This window comes from Melospiza georgiana, chromosome 11, assembly GCF_028018845.1.
Source record: "Melospiza georgiana isolate bMelGeo1 chromosome 11, bMelGeo1.pri, whole genome shotgun sequence".
Classification (NCBI taxonomy): domain Eukaryota; kingdom Metazoa; phylum Chordata; class Aves; order Passeriformes; family Passerellidae; genus Melospiza; species Melospiza georgiana.
Window position 1 is genome coordinate 16,816,664 of NC_080440.1, and position 16,741 is coordinate 16,833,404.

At 47.2% G+C, this 16,741-nt stretch overlaps 1 protein-coding gene across 2 annotated transcripts in view; it reads left to right on the forward strand.

The window, feature by feature from the left end:
* The first annotated feature begins 9,116 nt into the window (after positions 1-9,116).
* The window catches only part of RAD54L2 (RAD54 like 2), a 68,860-nt gene continuing 61,235 nt past the window's right edge, over positions 9,117-16,741 (forward strand). For both annotated transcript variants that reach the window (XM_058031719.1, XM_058031716.1), the window contains exon 1: positions 9,117-9,173. The gene's annotated coding sequence lies outside the window, so the exon portion shown is untranslated. The remainder of the gene's footprint in view (positions 9,174-16,741) is intronic.

The window sequence follows — 16,741 nt, forward strand, 5'->3', positions numbered from 1 at the left end:
CATAGATTTTGTAGTTGGTGAAGTTGTACCCCTTACCCTGCACATAGGAGAATATGTCAGCCTGCAGACACTGTCAAATTCCAGAGCTTGTATCTTCCTTCCTAAGGAAACAGTGTCTGAGGCAGGGGGCTTTGCTCAGTTAGGAATAACCTCCAGGAGGGATTCAGCACTGGCTGAGGAGGATTTGCTGGAGGGAAGGCTCCTCTCTTCCCCCTGTAAGTGTCAGGTGCAGCATCCACACCCCTGAGCTGTTTCTTTCTGGAAGGACTCTGATTTCACCCTGTGCTTCAGCCACAGTCACAGCACCCAGATCTGCCAGGTCTGATCTGTGCCTCTCATCCCATCTCAAATCCCATCTTGGTGCTGGGGAGTTGCTGGGAGTACTTGTGTCCCAAACATCTCTTGGGAATTCAGCAGTCTCCTTCCCACGCAGACACCAGCTGGGAGCAATCCATTCCTGCTCAGCTCTGCACCCAGACTGTACACAAGCAATTTTAAATCCAGGGTGTGGACTAGCTGAAAATGACTAAGAAAATGAAAGATGACTAAGAAAAACAAGCTTGTGTGCTTGCTGTGGAATTATCTCCAGCCTGAAACAGCTGAAGAGCTCTGCAATTCTCGTGCAAAGCCCTGAGAGAGGCATAGATCTGATAACATTGAGGCACCCTGAGAGCCAGAGTCCCTGCCTCCAGCTCATCTGCCAGCAGATGTGCCAAAACACCTCCTCTGGCTGCTGGTCTTCCAGGAGGCTCTGTCAGTGGAAAAACCTGCTCTGCCCACTGCTCTTCACTCCTGTGGAGCAGGGGCTGTGCAAGGAGCAAGCAGGGCTGTCAGCTCCTCTGCCCACATCCTGTCCATTTGTGACTCCATGGCAGAGCACACCAGGGCTGTGGAAGTTGGTGGCAGGTACACACAAATATGTCTGGGTGAACTTCACTCCTATCACTTGGCTGATTTCTGACCCTCTGCATCTACAGTCCTGCCATTGTCTGCCTTCTTCTGTCTCTTCTTGTGTGGTTTTCCTTTAGTTTTGCCCTAATACTTCATGTAATTCTGGTTGCTATGCAGGGTTTGCAGGCTCAGCTGCCTGTAACAACCCCTCTCCATGGGTGTGTGCAGCTTGGCTGCAGTGAGGATACTTTGCTGATTGATTTGCTTTTTTGTTTGTATAGTTATTTTGAATGCTTGGAAATAAAATAAAGCTGTTACTTATACCTTTCCTCTCCTGATGCCAATTAACTTCAGCAAATTAATCTGTTTCAAAACTATCCTTTATGTGGTCTAGACCAGAGTGCAGACAGGAATACAAACTGTATGACTCAATTTACCTCCCACTTTTGTCCTCACCAGGGCCATAAGGGGGGTAGTGAGGGGCAGGGAAGCAGCTGAAAATCAGACAGTGTGTTTGGACATGTCCATGGGTCCTGTGCTGGGTCACCACACAGGCTGATGAGGGGAATCCCAGAGGCTGCTTCCTCTACCAGAAGCTGGAGAAAGGGAAGGATCTGAGTCTTGATTCCCCACATGCCGAACGCATGTCCCTGCACTATAAAAAGAACTATTTGATGTTTCATAACCCTTTGGTAAACCTGAAAGGGAGCCCAGTACAGTTTTCAAAGCTCTTACAACAGGTATGTTGTCACCTTAACTGCTATTTTCATCTGTAAACAGTAAGTTTCCAAAAATAATTGTCCAGCCTCTTGATTGTATCGTCCTCCCCTCCCTGCTGCATTGGCCTAGCTGGTAGATCTTGTATTTGAGCAAGGAAGGTCACTGACCATAGCTCCAGCCATGCTGGTGGAGAAATCACATGTTAATGGTGCTTCTCATTTCATGTATCAGGACATTTTATCCATACAGGCAGCCCCAAATTACCTCCTTCATTCATACAGTTCCATAAGTTCCCTGCTGAAACACATCCACCATCAAAACTATCTAGTTAAGTCATGCCCCGGAGATTGAGCCTTGCAGGAATGAAAATGGGCTTTTGAAACAGAAACTTCCTTGGGCTCCTAAAGCTCAGAAACAACTGTAAAGCCAGAAGAGTCAATGAAAGAGAAAATTTTAAAGTTTAAACAGTTGTTGTTCAGGGACTGCTTTTCAAATGAGTGAATTCACCTGTTGTGGAGGAAAAACAAACTACAATGGTGTTTGCCTATTTCAAAACTCAGATACCACCCACTGCAGGCAAGCAGGCTGCAGGGAGAACTGAATTACACCAGTGTGTTCGCACTGGGTGAACAAACAGAAATAACTCCCAAACACAAGAGGTGCTGGGATGAGCAGCATAATGAATTGTGCCTTTCAAGCACACCAGTCTTTCCCATTAGTGTGATTCCATCCCTCCAGAACAACTGGCTCTGCATGGTGGAGAGTGGGCAATGCCTGCAGGGATCCGGGTGGGAGCCAGCCTTGGATACCAGGGAGTGTAGGGAAAGGAGCTGCTCTGGTGCCACTCTTTGCCTTAACAACCATGTGTGTGACCAGGGAGTCTCACTCCCTGGTACATTGTTTCAGAATGAGGATACTAAAAAGAAGTGTTACTGCTAATAAATTAAAAGTGAAATCAACACTAACCCCTACATATGGGCTGCTTAAAGAATTTGCAGGATTACAACTGTTCCAATAAACAAAAGAATAGCTCTTATATGAGGAATGAGAGTAGAAAGTGTATTGAAAAGCAGAGGAAAGTTCTCTACCTTGTTTTATGGCTGCAGATTAATAATAAATCCTAGATGAATCTACAGATTGAAGAAACAAATGTAGGTCTTACTAGCATTAATATGAAAAGTACACTAAATTCTCTTCCCAAATCTTGATAATCCATTCATAGTCCTTATGTCTGTTGCATATCTACTCAAAACCAAAATGTCTTTTATTATTAGTCATTTAATTGCACATATCCTTCTCATCTCCTAAAAACCCCTCCTTTTTGTGCCACCCTTGTGTAAGGATAAATTTCAGACTAATCAATTAAAATGCAGTTGTGAAATGAGCAAACCAAAACAAAAAAAAAAAATCAAAAATCTCACTGCCTAAGAAATCTATAGCCTTCTTCCCTGTCCCTGGTAAGCCCCAGGATCTCCACACTCTGAGGGTGGAGGTCAGCAGGTTTAACCATGGGGAGAAGAGCAGAGGCTGAACAGTCCCTCACTTCTCCATCAATAGCAAATACCTTCTGCTCTTTAAAGGGACAAGAAAGCAGGAGCCAAGGGGATCCCAGGAGCTGCAGGGCAGGGGTCTCCCCAGTCAGTTAGAAGAGCCAGGCAGGCTGAGGAGCAGCAAGCAGCACCACCAAGGATCCAGGTCACCAGAGAAGCTCATGGCAATAAGGCACAGTGAAAGTTAAAGGGGGGGAAAAATAAATAGACTGCATCCCAGACCCAGAAAAACAAAGCAAACATAGACCAAGACTAAGTGCCCAGAGCTGAGTTTAAATTGAGCCCCTGTGCTAAAGAGCAGGGCTGGGTGTGTGGGTGGAAGTCCCAGGTGAGGCTGGTCAGAGCTTTAGGGACGCTGTGGCCCTGGCATCTGCAGCCCAACAGGGACAGTGTTGTCACACAGGGGAAAAATCTCCTTCTATGAACTGTTATCAAAGTTAATTCCTCGGGGAAAAGCTCCCTGTAGCATTGAAAAGGAGGCATTGGCAGAGCACTGGCAGTAAAAACCTGCTCACATTGGTTGTGCATTTTGTCACCTTCCCTGCTCCACAGCTAATAGAGAAAAGTAGAGCTGGCTATAGGCAAAGAGAACAGCAGCCACCTGCAGGTCTGTGACCCAGCTCTTCTCCTGGCAGGAGGCTGCCTTGTCTCCTTGGAGTATTGTAAAAGTTGGTTGTGCCCCTAATAAGGATCAGCCGAGAGCTGCCTGCTGTGAGTTGGCTAATGGGCCAGCACAGGGTAGTTAAATGATGCATTTACATGTGCTGGAGCTGTGGGTTTAACTTTGCCCCCCTCTGTGGGAGGCGTGAGCACTGTGGGAGTCTGGGGGTTCACTGCTGGCCTCATAGACATCACTGCAGGAGTGGGTGATTATGCAGAGTAAGCCTGGTTTTAGCCAGCACCCTGCTCTGCGGATTGCCAGGAGCAGCTGTGTGACCTTTTTTAATAAGATATTGCCTTGTATTCATTTGTAAACTTGTTACTTTTAATTCTTAAGTATAAAACTGCCTCTTCTATGAGCAAAACACTCTATCTGGATCTTTCTTCCTCCTGCTATACCATCACATCTTTGCTATTTTTTTTACTTTCCTAAAACCATAAACTCTTCCAGCTTAGTCTGGAAGAAGTGGTGCCTTGTTTCACCTTCTGCACCCAGTGTTTGAAAATGGAGTGTTGAAGGCTGAAGACTGTTTCAGGTGAGCAGGGCTGTGCTGAGTTATGCACTGACATTACAGTGTTTCAGTACTGAAATCCTCCCCTGAGCAGCTCACCAGAGGGTTCAGAAACCAAAGTACCAGCTTTTCAAGCAGAGAGATCCTGCTTTGTCGGGACCCTGAATCCTTTCTGGCTTGGGCTAGTGCAGAGAGGCAGAGGAAGTGTTCGAGTTGTTTCGTGTGTCTTGAGCTTGCCCATGATGAAACTCCCTTGTTTCACTCCCTGCCCGGCCGTGGCTGGTTCTCAGCCCCTTCTAGCGGGGGAAGAGGAGGCTGCAGGCTGAGTGTGGCAGTGCGGGTGAAATTCAGCCATCGTGCCGCTGATTAATGCCCGTGGGGCTGGGGCACCACAAACCCAGCAGGCTGCTCTGAGCCGGGGCTCCCTCGTGGCTCCTTGACCAAATCCTTCAGCACAAAGCTCAACGATACCTTGGGATATTAGAAACTGACTGAACTTCTGTTTCTGGTTTTTCACTTCTCTCAGGATGAACGAAAACAGCTTGGCAGCACTGTCAGGTTTCCCATCCTGTAGCTGGGATGGGCTCCCTGTGAGTGACTGGCTGGAGCGTCCCCCTTTCTTTCACGCTGGAACAGTGCAGCAGCAAGCAAAGGGACCAGTAAATAGCACCTGGAACAAGCAGCAAATGGAGAAATGAGGAATTCCAGAGACTTGTAAAGGCATGAGAAAAAGGAGGCAACTCAGATGAGGTTAATGGTGAATGGTGGTGAGGCAGAGCACTGTGTGACAGCCCTGGCCACAGAAGGTCTTCAGGGAGCACAAGGGTGTCACCATGGCATACTGATGTCTGTGTCCCTTCAGTAGCAGTTGACATAACAGGTTAGACCCCACATTTGAAAGAGAAGGATCAAAGAGAAGGATCTTCCTCCACCAGTAGGAGGAATTGTGCTGTCACTAGAGAAGAAATTGAGAAGAAAATGCTGTGATATATGGTCCCATCAAAGCTAACATATTTGTGCCAATGGTGAGGTTTAATTTATTAATTGCTTTGTATATGGTGTCATGTGCTGACTTGTATTTGCTTGAGTTGCAGAGTGAAATTCAGACTCGCTCATCTCACTGAGTGTCTGGACTGCACATTGATAAAATGTGCTGTTTCTAAGCTTTTTGTCACAGGCTTTCAGTTCCCAGAAAACCTGGTCAAATCTTAGGATGAAAGAATCCAGAGGTATTCTAATGTCAGGGTGCTGAAGGCAAAGATGAGTTATCCTCATGTAGATGGGATATGTATTTTTCTCTTGCTCTAGAGGGAGCCTCCAGAGAATCTTGTCCTCTGGCTGAGTAGTTCAGGAGATGCTTCTCTAACTTACATGGAAAGCTGTTGCAAGGGCATTTTAGCTCCCTACATGTTTTATAGATTACACATTTCAGAGCATTTAATCAGGGCTGTGGAGCCCTTTTCAAATCTTTCCTTTTACCTCTTTTATAGATCCTGCTATGGGGAAGAGGGCCCAGAGTATCCGGAACAGTACTGACCTCCCAGTCAGGACACTGAGCATCAGTGCACCAGAGCCACTTGACTGACACTTTTATCTGGGCACAAAACTCAGGACTGAAGTCTGTATGCATTGAGATCAAACCTGGTGTTCTCATCAGAAAAGTCATGGAAGGCACCACTTTGAAAGTGCCTTTTCCAAGTGGAATAAAACTTCATAAATTGTGCTCTGCTGGACAAGAAGAACACAGCCAAGTGCAGAAGTGCTCATGGTTATAAGAGAATCAATTAGGGCATGGTGATGAATAATGCATGTGCAGCTTAGGAGAGATGGATGACATGGGTTTTATTTTTGTACTGTTAATTGAGAGTGATTCTAGGACAGAAAAAAGCACAAAGGGAAGATGGGGAGATTCTGGTCATAGTGTAAGAAGCTGGAGGCTCATCAACAATGCTTCCTGTCCATTAAGCTGTAAAAAACTCAGGAAGAGGAATTGTACTTATGTCCTCTACAGCTCCTAATCCATGTAACTGATACTGCCCAAGAACCCCATTCAGACTGTAAATGATATGAGCATTTAAAGAGTCAGAAGTTGAAGCTCTTGCTTTGAAATCTGATGGCCTTTCCTGTATTAAGACAATGTCTGCTTTGCTCTTTTGGGATCCAGTTGTAGGGCATCAATCAGTCAGCTTGATTTACCCCCCTAGAGGTGTGGCTGTGCTGTTCCTTGGATATGTGCCGGGATCTCCAAAGGACACCCAGTGCAGTGGGGTGTTCTAGACAGCCAGGGGCCAAGGTGGGGAATGTTCTGTAGCTGTTCACATATTCCACCCCCACATCCTGATCTGCAGGCCAAAATCAACTGCTCTTCAGATCTTATGGGTCTCCCCTTGGGTCTGTGCACTGGTTGGGTTTAAAAAGCTGAGTGTCAACTCTGAGACTGAAACAGAGCCTGGCAAAGCAGGAGGAGTGCTCCATATCCCTTTGCTTTGGTGCTTCCCAACACCCAGCTACAGGAATTTCCCAATACTTGGATGCCTGCCCAGCTCAGAGCAAAATCTGCTGCAGGTGCCCTGTCCTATTCAGCTGAGGCACAGGACGTGAGGGAAGGGCAGAGGTCACAGGTTGTTGTGAGCAACCAGCCACTGTCCTGTGGCTCTTTGTAGAGCTCTTTTGTTGATGGCTGATGTGTGAAAGGCTGCAAAAGCACTTGGGGGGTTGTGTAGGTGGCTGCTCCACTGATGTTATGGGGCAACCACTGATCCCACCTGGAAGATTTCTGACCATTTCTTTATTTGCTTATTGTGGGAGGAGTCATTGCTACAAACCAATCCTCCACCAGAGATAGTAAAGGACAGCTGGTACCTGCTTAAGGAGCCAGACCTGTTGTGTGTGGTGGGACTTGAGGGTATTTCCTTAAGAAACAACACCTGACTTTGCTACCCCGGTTCTCTCTGGATGGTGCAACTCCAGCCTCAGCGTTGCAAACCAGCAGTCATAACCCCACTTGCTCACTTGCTGCTGGGACTGAGTGCTTTGGGTGGCATCAGTGGGAGTCCTGAGGCTGCAGCATGAGCTGCCTGCTGGGGAAGTGTGGCAGATGTGGAGCTGTGTGAAGGGATGAGCTCTGCAGACCCAGCCCAAGGTGTCCAGCAGAAAACATGAATGTCCCACTGCAAAGATTTGTTGGCTGTGAAAGATGCATGGTATCTTGTGGTTGTACATCTACAGAAACCAAGAATAACTTTCTAGGCTGTTTTCTTTTAGAAATAAGGAGGAGGTGCTTAGCTGCTGGAGTGCTCAGAGTACTGGCCTGTGAAGCAGCCACCCTTACCTGGGCTGTGCTTGTCCATGTTGCTGCGGGGCAAATGCCCGAAGCATAACACATTAAAATCCCATAAAAACTCCTCCCTGCTCTGCTGGGGGCATTCTGCCTGCTTTAACTTGGACTTGTTCTGTTGCTTCTGAGGTCTCTGCCACCATCCTTCTCTCTGAAGGCTTCCCCTGTGTGACAGGCTGAGGCAGGGAAGGAAAATATGGACTTTGATATCAGGTTTAATAGTAGAAGGTCCCATAGAGGATTTGGATATGTCTAGATGGGCAGAAAGGCAAAGGTTTACGGTGATCCCTTCATGCCTTTGCCAAGTACCCTGGGGCACACTGTTTGTGAGATGGTGGGTGCTGTGTCCTTTTTATTTTGGATCAGCTCTGGCTTCCCCAAAACCCAGGAGGCCCCTGAAGGACTCACAGTTGAGTTACACTGATGATGCTCAGGTTGCCAGTACATACCCAGGCCCAGATGCCAGTCTCCCACTTGTATTTTTCTTGCTCTGGGTATTTGAGGGTGGGGGAACCAGACAGGCACTTTCTCTGCTGGACTTGTGCTTTTTGCTCCCTGTAACAGATGAAAACACAGAACTCAGGCTGCTGTGCAGGCTGAGCATCTTGGTGTGGTGTCAGCAGGGTGTCCTGGCAGTGACAGAGGCCATGGGCACACTGGGCTCTCACTCTGTGGGACCATAGCCAGCCCATGGAGATGAGCAAGGAACTCACCTTTTCCTCAGCCCTCATATCTGAAATGCTGCCTCCACTTCTGGATACCCCTGGTATGTGAGGCTTTGAATTGTAAAGAACCTTGGGGAGGCTGCAGAAAGGTTAGGGTTTAACAGGCTGAGGGAAGTGGGATTGTGGAGCTGGAGAAGGTTTGGATGGGCTCAGCGATGGTTGCCAGTGCCTGTGGGCAGGGTTGGGAGGCAGCAGAGCCAGGCTCTGGCAGGAGAACAGGGTGAACATAAATGGGTCCTGTATCACTGAGTACGAGAAATAAAGTTCTCTCCTGTGAAGAACCCAGGCTAGAGCAGGGGCTCGGAGCGAGATGGGTTTTTATGCATGTGGAGGGCAGTAACCCTGAGGGGCCAAGGCCCGGAGCAAAGCTAAGCTCCTCATTGTCCCTGTCTGGAGCCTTAATGACCACGGGTCCCTGTGGCTAATTAGCCGCTTTCCGCGGGCGGTGGGGGGTTGCCCCTTGCAGTCTCTCTCCTCACAGCCCATGGCAGGGGCGGCAGCAGCCGGGGCCCCTCATCCCGCCCCATCCCGCTCCAGCCCCGGGACCCCGCGGGCCGGGGGGAACCTTTCTGCGCCCTGCGGAACCTTCGCGGCGGAGGCGCCTGTTGCTGCCCGGGGGACGAGGCGGGCGCTGCGACGGGGGGCGGCCCCGAGCGGCGGCGGAGCCCGAGGAGCGGCGGAGGCGGGAGGAGGCGGCGGGGCGGCCGCAGCTCCCGGAGCTCCCGGGGCGGCCGCAGCTCCCGGGGCCGCCGGGCCGCAGCCCCCGCCCGCCGCCCAGGTGAGAGCGCAGCGCTGCGGGGCCGCCGCCACAATGGGAGCGGAGCGGGCCGGGCAGGGCACGCCGGCGAAGGCCCGCCCGCCCCGCCGGGGGTGTGCGCGGGGCGCCCGCCCGGCCCGCGGTGGGCGCCGGGTGGGGGCGGCGGGGCAGCGGCCGCCGCGGTCCGAGGGGCCGGGAGCGATGCGGGGGTGGGAGGGCGGAGGGGCGGTGCTGCCGGGCCGCCCGGGGGGCGGGTCCCGGTGCGGGGCGAGGAGCCGGGGGCTGCGGGGCCGGGCCCGGGGCTGAGGCTGCAGCCGCCGCCGGGAGCGGGGCGGCCGGCCCGGGGCGCACCCGGCCGAGCTTCGGGGCCTGAGCGGGGCTGTGGCTGTGGGGGAGCCGGCCGGAGGTGCGCTCGCCCCCCGTGGGGTGCCGGGGCTCCCGGGGGTCCGCCCGTGCCGGCAGCGCGGTGCTCACACGGAGGGGCCTGGCGGAGCCCGGGCACGGCCGCTGTCACGCTCTGCTGTGGCCCAGCGATCTGTGGGACTGCTAAACAGACATGCAAAGTCATAATTTATTGTCTGCGTGAGACTTGTTCGTGAGGCGTGGAGGGGGAAGGCTCGGTGTGCCGAGCTGGTGCTGCTGATCCTGTTACCTCTCCTGTCCGGATCCCGCCTCCAGCTTTTTAACTTGCTCCCTCCGAGGATGGGTTTTGGGTGGCTGTATGTTTCAGTGCTCGTGTTTGAGAGATGCTTGCAAACTCCATTGAAATCCCCTCCTGTCTCTTAGTCGATTGGTACAAAACTGGTGCCTTAAAAAGTTTACTACATCGCTCCAGTCTGTGTGCAGGTGGGGGAATTTTGATTTAAAAAAACAAAAAGAAAAACTCCAAACCCAAAACACCAAACAGGAAAAATCCAAACAGTAAAAGGAAGTAATAGTTCTTTTTTCCTTTTTTTTTTTTTTTTTTTTAATGCTAATAAGATGGTTACATTTGCTTGTCTTTATAACTGTTAACATTGGATATCCTTTGTATGGTTATGCAAGCATCATACTTGGTGAATAATCACTTAGCCTGTAGGAAATCACTGCAGAAACTTCTGTGTTGGTTTGAGATGTTCTGCTGCCTGGTTGAAGGTGGTAGCTCCCCTTCCTGACTTAGAGTAATGGGCCTTGTCAGTGGTCTCTAGGTGCTTCAATGCAGAATCAATTAATTTAGAGTAACAGCCTTTGTTTAAGTAGCTCTGCTCTAGGGGCAGCAGCACCCAGCAGAAGAATAAAAACAAAGCAGTCTGCTTAGACCACTGCAGGTGCTCCTGGTGGGAGCTGGCATGGTTTTGGTTTGCTGGCGTTTTTTCCCAGGTGTGGAGCTGTAGACTCTGAATATACAGAGAGAACAACACAGCTTCTCACCCTGTGCCTTAGCAGCATCAGAATGTAGGGGTTGTTCCTTGAGCGCAGGTGCTGAATGTGAAATTTTCAAGAAATAGACAGTTGCTACTTTAAGGAAGAGCTGTTGTGAATATGTGACATTTTCTACCTCGGAGTAAACACCACCTTCTCCTAAAAAAGCTCTGAATGTTTAGGCACTGGGTTCCACTTGTTCTGCACTCAGTGGTAACTTCTGACATCTACAATCTCTTGGAATTCCAGATTAGATACTCAAGGCAATTGCAGATCCTGGGTGGGAACCTGTGCTCTTGTGAGGAGATGAACCAAACAGCAAGGGTTTTGTCTCCTCTCAACAGTGAAGATTTGAAAGGTATAACCTGGCATAGTAAATCTGTAACAGGACATTGTGGTGTTCTCTGGGATCCAAGTTGACATTGGGAAATAATTCAGACTGGAAAGGGCCTCAGGAGGTGTCTAGTCCAACCTGCTGCCTAAAGTGAGATGTACACCAAGGTCAGACCAGGACTTTGTTCATTCAGGTCTTAAACCCTCTGAAGACAAAGGTTTGTCAGTTTCTGTGTCCTTGCTCTGGTGCTTGACTGTCCTCACCAGGAAAGGCAAGGCCTTTTCTCTGGGTCAGGTCACACCTGCACCACTGCAGTTTGTGTCTGCTGTCCTGCTGGGTGCCCCTGTGCACAGACCCCCTGGAGGTCCAGCAGATCTGCTGTCAGCTCCCCAGAGCCTTTTCTTGTGCAGTCTGGATCTCCCACAGCCTCTCTTCACACAGCTTTGTCCCTCTGAGCATCTCTGTGCCCCTCCACCAAGCCCACTCTGGTTGATCAGTGCCTGGTACGTACTGGGGGTGCCCAGAACTGCCTGTGCTGTTTGCAGTGGCTCTGAAAAGTGCTGAGTGCCAGGGAGCCCTGGTTTCCCTGGGTCAGGGGGCTGTGCTCCTGCTGGTACAGCCCAGTGCTTCATCTCCTGTGTGCAGGGATGTATTTGTAGCACTGATGTCCCTCACCCTGCTGCCACACAGCTCTGCAAGCCTCATTCCTGTGCACACACACACACACACACACACATACATATGTGTGGGTACACACATGTCACATCACATCACACCCCCTGCAGCACTGAGCAGCACTTGTTCCATCCTTCTCCACATGTTCCAGTTGTCACTAGTATGACTCTTGGCTCCCTGGCTCCCTTTCTTAGGTCCTCTGTTGTCCTCTGTCTGTCTCTGAGTTCCCAGCTGACAGGCCTGTTGCCTTGCCTTCACTTTGTTTCTCAGGATTTTGTCCTTTGAAACACTTCTTGGAGATGTATCCAGTCACTGAGCTAGGATGGGAGTGGCAAGCTTTTCCCATGGGGATGGAGTGGAATCCTTGTGATCAAATCCAGAATGTAACAGTGCAGGAAGTGTGCTTTCAAACATGGTGAAAATGGGTGTCAGTTGAATGAAAGTTGAGTACAAGGTTTTTAAGAATGCTGTTAGTTACCATGCAACAATGTTCCTGTAATTTCTCTGGATTTGTTTCCATCAGGTGCCAGAAGTTTTTGGGAGACAATACCATGTGGGATAATATTCTCTGCTAACAAAGTCTCTTATTTTAAACCCAGTTCTCCAGAACTTAGCTCCTGCAGAGGTTAAGTACTGTTTACTATTCCTAGATCCTTGGTACAAATATAGTTTTGAGACATGTTTTCTGCTTACACGAAGTAATTTCTGCATTATATTTACCTGATTGTTGAGTTTATTACAGCTGAAATTGTTTCAGAGAATGCTCATCTCAAGACAAGAATTTGTTATGTTTAAGCAATATTTTAGCCATATGAAAATAATTTACAGAGAGCAGGGGTATAGAGAGCTCTGCCACTCAAATCAGTGCTTATTGAGTAATTTTGCCAGCACAGAAGAAGACTTGTGTAGAATCTGATATTTTCGCATTTTGAAACAATGAGTGAAAATTTTGCTTATTGTTAACTTTTAGAAACCTCACCTTTAATTTTTAGGGCTTTATGCTTATTAAGAAACAATCTTAAAGAGGAAGGGGAATGATGAAATAATAAATAACCCTTTGTTGTTTGAGAAAGGGACAGAATTAGCTGATGAAATCAAGTGTCATTATATGGTGGGAGAAGAAAGAAGGTGGAATTACAGGAGCTAGCTTCTTGCTGGTATGAGAAGGTAAAATTTGTTGAATAGGAACCTTTAAAAGCTGGTTGAGTTTCTGAGAATGTGGTGGTATTGTTTTGTTGTTTGTTTTTTTTAAGTTATCATGTTTTAGAACCAGCTGGCTGGTGGCATGCCATTCTAAATAATAGTGAGTAATTGATCAGTATTTTGTATGTGATAACCAGCAAATGCCAACTGCACATTTGCTGAAAATTGGTATACCTGAAGTTGAAACAAATTTTGAGGGGGAATAGAAAGGTGAAAAAGTATATATTGCTTTCATTCATGCAGATGTAAAACTACATAAGAATATCAATAAGATTTGTTACTTAGAAGAATATCTCAAGGTATAGAAAATAACCTTTCAGAAATTCTTAAAGGTCAGATGCACCATTGACTCAATTTCTGCCTGATGTGGAGTAGCAGCATTTCTGTGCACTCCTGTGAGCAAGGCTGATTCAGTGCTATTGCAATCTCAGAGCAGCTGCAGTAATTGAAATCTTGCTCTTACTCAGTGGTAATGCTGGAGTTGGGGTCAGTCTGACACCTCCAAAAATCTTGTGGCATTTCAAAGGTGTCTGTGACTCACTTGAAGTGTTACATCCATCACTTAGAGCTCATAGCAGCTTTTTCATTGTGCTCTAAAACCTGCAAGTGGGAGCAGTGATTTGAAGCCCTCTGGGGTGGCCTGTCAGCTTGTCCCAAAGCTGCTGTTCTGAGGGTGTATCTGCAAGTTGGGATGCACAAAGAAAGAAAGGAAGAATGATCCAAGTTTGGTGTTAGTGACAGTCAGTTATTCAAGCATTGGGAAGGATGTAAAGGCTGGTAGGCACTTGTCTGGAGGAAGTATTGATCCTGTGCTGGGGAAAAGTGCTGCATAACTTCATGACTAAAGATCTCATTCAAAGATGCAGAAATCTTTAGGGGAAGACCTTTAGCCAGTTGCTTTGAAACCAGGCTGAAGAAATCTGTTTGATGCAATCAGTGCAGCTTGTGGTATGAACACAGAGTGCAGCATTCAGACCATACAGACTGTGCCCTCTACTCCTGCCCTAAATCCTAAGAGGAATTTCTGAGCTGCAAAGTGCAACTACCATTTGCTTCTTGGGCACCTCTTTGAAGCAGAGGAGAGTTGATGACATGAACTAGCTGCTTTCTGGTATGACTTTAATTACTCTCTCCTCCTTCTCTTCACAGGCACACACAATGGCACTGGTAGGAGCTAGCCAAGAATGAGCATATTAGCAAAATTTCTCTTCTGCCACTGTAACTGTTTCTATGCTGGTGGATGGCAGATAAGTAGAAAAGCAAAGGTGGAAAAGCTCACCATGCCCACGTGCTTGCCTGGGTTACAAATACATTGAAACTTACACCAAACCAGGAGGACTTTGGTCGACTCAAGTGTAAAACAACATGCTTTATATAAGAGAGGCACTAAACTTATAAAAGCAATTAAAGGGGTTTTGTAGTGATTTGGCAGAAAACTTTACTCTGGTGTTCTCTGTGGCAAACCAGCTTGATCTAATTACCCAAGAAGTGGAGCTGTGCAAGGGCAGAATTGACCAGCAGAAATGCAGAACCTGGCTGGTCGGGTAGAAGGGGCTTGTAGGGCAACCACAGGATAAGAAGGAATTTAAATACAGTAGAAGTACCATAATTTTGACTTGTACTATCTTCTCTTCACAGTGAAGATTTTTATCTAAAATTCTTGTGAAGAGAACTTTTCTAGCCCAACAGAACTAGGGAAGTGACATTTTAGAGACATGGTAATTCAATCAAAGATTTTCTCCAGTTTCTCCAGTCTTACCCAGAACATCAGCATCAGTGAAGTGTGGGTTATTATATTTGAATCCAGAATGTTGAATCCAGAATAAATAGGTTGTTAAAATGTATTGATCTTATGTGAATTGCTCTAGCTGTTTGTTGCTGATACAACAACAACCCACCAAACCCCAAACCAAGCAAAATCTGTGCACCTGTCCAAGCTTGGGAGTGGATTGTGGGGCACAGGTGCTCCAGCTGCCTGCTGAGTCAACATGGGAAATGGAATGTTGTTCCAAAAGGAATTGATTGAGGAGGGCTGCTGGTGGGATTTACTCAAAATTAGTGAAGCAAAAGAGACTTTGTTACGTGGCTGGGGAGTAGCAGTGCTCTGGAAGATCAAAAAATTCTAATTAAATCTCTTGTATCAAACACATACTTACAAATGGGATTTGTGTGGTAATTGTATTCCCATGACTGCTTCAGTCAGTGAGGGTGTTGTTGAAAAGTGAATGTTGTTCAACAGATACAGTTTCATGTGTGATCTATGAGTCAACAACTGGATTAAAAACAGTGGATGTGGAAAATAGAATATGAATGGAAGATTTTTTCAGGGATTTATAGTAGGTCCAGAGCTTTGTAGTAATTTTGTCAGTGGCCTGGAAGAAAACATGAAATTAGAGCTATTCAAATTTGTGGATTATGTAAAGGTTGTGCCTGAGTGGTGAAGCATGAAGAAGGAGCAGCAGCTGTACAGTGTCCTCTGAGTTGTTTGGGTAACTGGGTTTAATATGGCCAAATGTTTTTATAGAGCTGGGGCATGTTATGCATGTTATGGGAAAGACTGGAGGCTGTAGGTTTAGAATACAGAATTGTGCTTCCAGAAACCAGTGACCTTGGAAAGGATGGCAGGAGAAGAGCAGAAATATGGCAGTGAGTCCTCAGAGCTTAAAATAAGCTAATTAATTTTTAAATACTAACGTACATTCATAATAACAGGAAATACTGAATGAGGACAGAGAGGTGAAATCAGTTGCAGAGTATTTTGACAAGGTTTAATGTTGGTGTTTTTAAAGAGATGTTCAAAGACAAGAAAGATGTAGTGCTCAATGTTATTTCAGGGATTAAACTGTTCATTATAAAACTTTTTCTTGAACTGCTCAATCGGTTTAGCTTATCACAAGGTATTTAAAAGTTTCTCAATTTTCTTTGGGCAGAATAGGCTGTGTACCAAAGGCTCTTTAATTTAATGGGAAAAGATACAATAGCAGCCAGTGCCTGGAAGTTAAAAAGATTATTTCAAATTAGGAAAGAGGCACAGATTGTTAACAGTGAATGTGATTAACCACTGGAGACATTAGGAAGATGCTTATAAGTATTAAGGAAAATCAGGATGTCTCAATCTCCAGAAGTCATCAAGTCAGGATGGAGTTTCATTTGGAAGATCTGGGTGAGGAAATGCACTGTAAATGGATGAGTGTACCTGCCACCACACAAGTGCAGGGGCATTGGCACTTGCTAAACAGATCTCACCCAGTGTCCAGACTCTTCCTGCACATGCTAGAGTCACTCACAGGATCTGGTGGTGGTGGTTGTTCTCTTACAGCACTCCTTTCAATCTATTAAGTGTATATTTTCTCTTGAGGGAATTAATGTGCTTGTATATACCATGTACTTAAATGAAATCAAATATTTGTGATCTTTTTTTTGGGAACCACTGTCATTTTTGGTGATGGGCAGAGGAAGGGGCTGTATGTGGAAGGATGGGTGGCTATTTCATTTCCTGAAGAGGTTGGAATATCTTCCCCAGTATTTTTCCTCCAAAAAAATCCTCATAATATGCTCTGAAGATGTTCTCCCCAGTAGTGAGTAGTCTTTACATTCTGTAGAAATTGATTTTTCATTGGAGGAATAAATTGCATGTGCTCTTCCTGGCAGAGGTAGCTGGGTGTGCATGCATAAGGATGCTGTGCCTTGTGTGTCTCTGGTAGTATGAAATCAGTGTGTCCCTTGTCCAGCAGAGGAATGGTTCTGCTGTGTTCTGTCTGCCAAAGCAGTGAAGGATGCAGAAAGGAAAAATCCATGGGTCCTCTCCTGCCATTAGGGAGATTACTGGCTGTCTGTGGATTCTCTGTGGACAGTGGGTTTGGGATGTTTTCCTAAACCCTTCTGGAAGCACAATGGAAGCAAATCTGGCTGTGACAGCAGCTTGTGCCTGGTAGGCACCTTTGCAGACATCCTGATCCTTTCCCCATCACAGGAT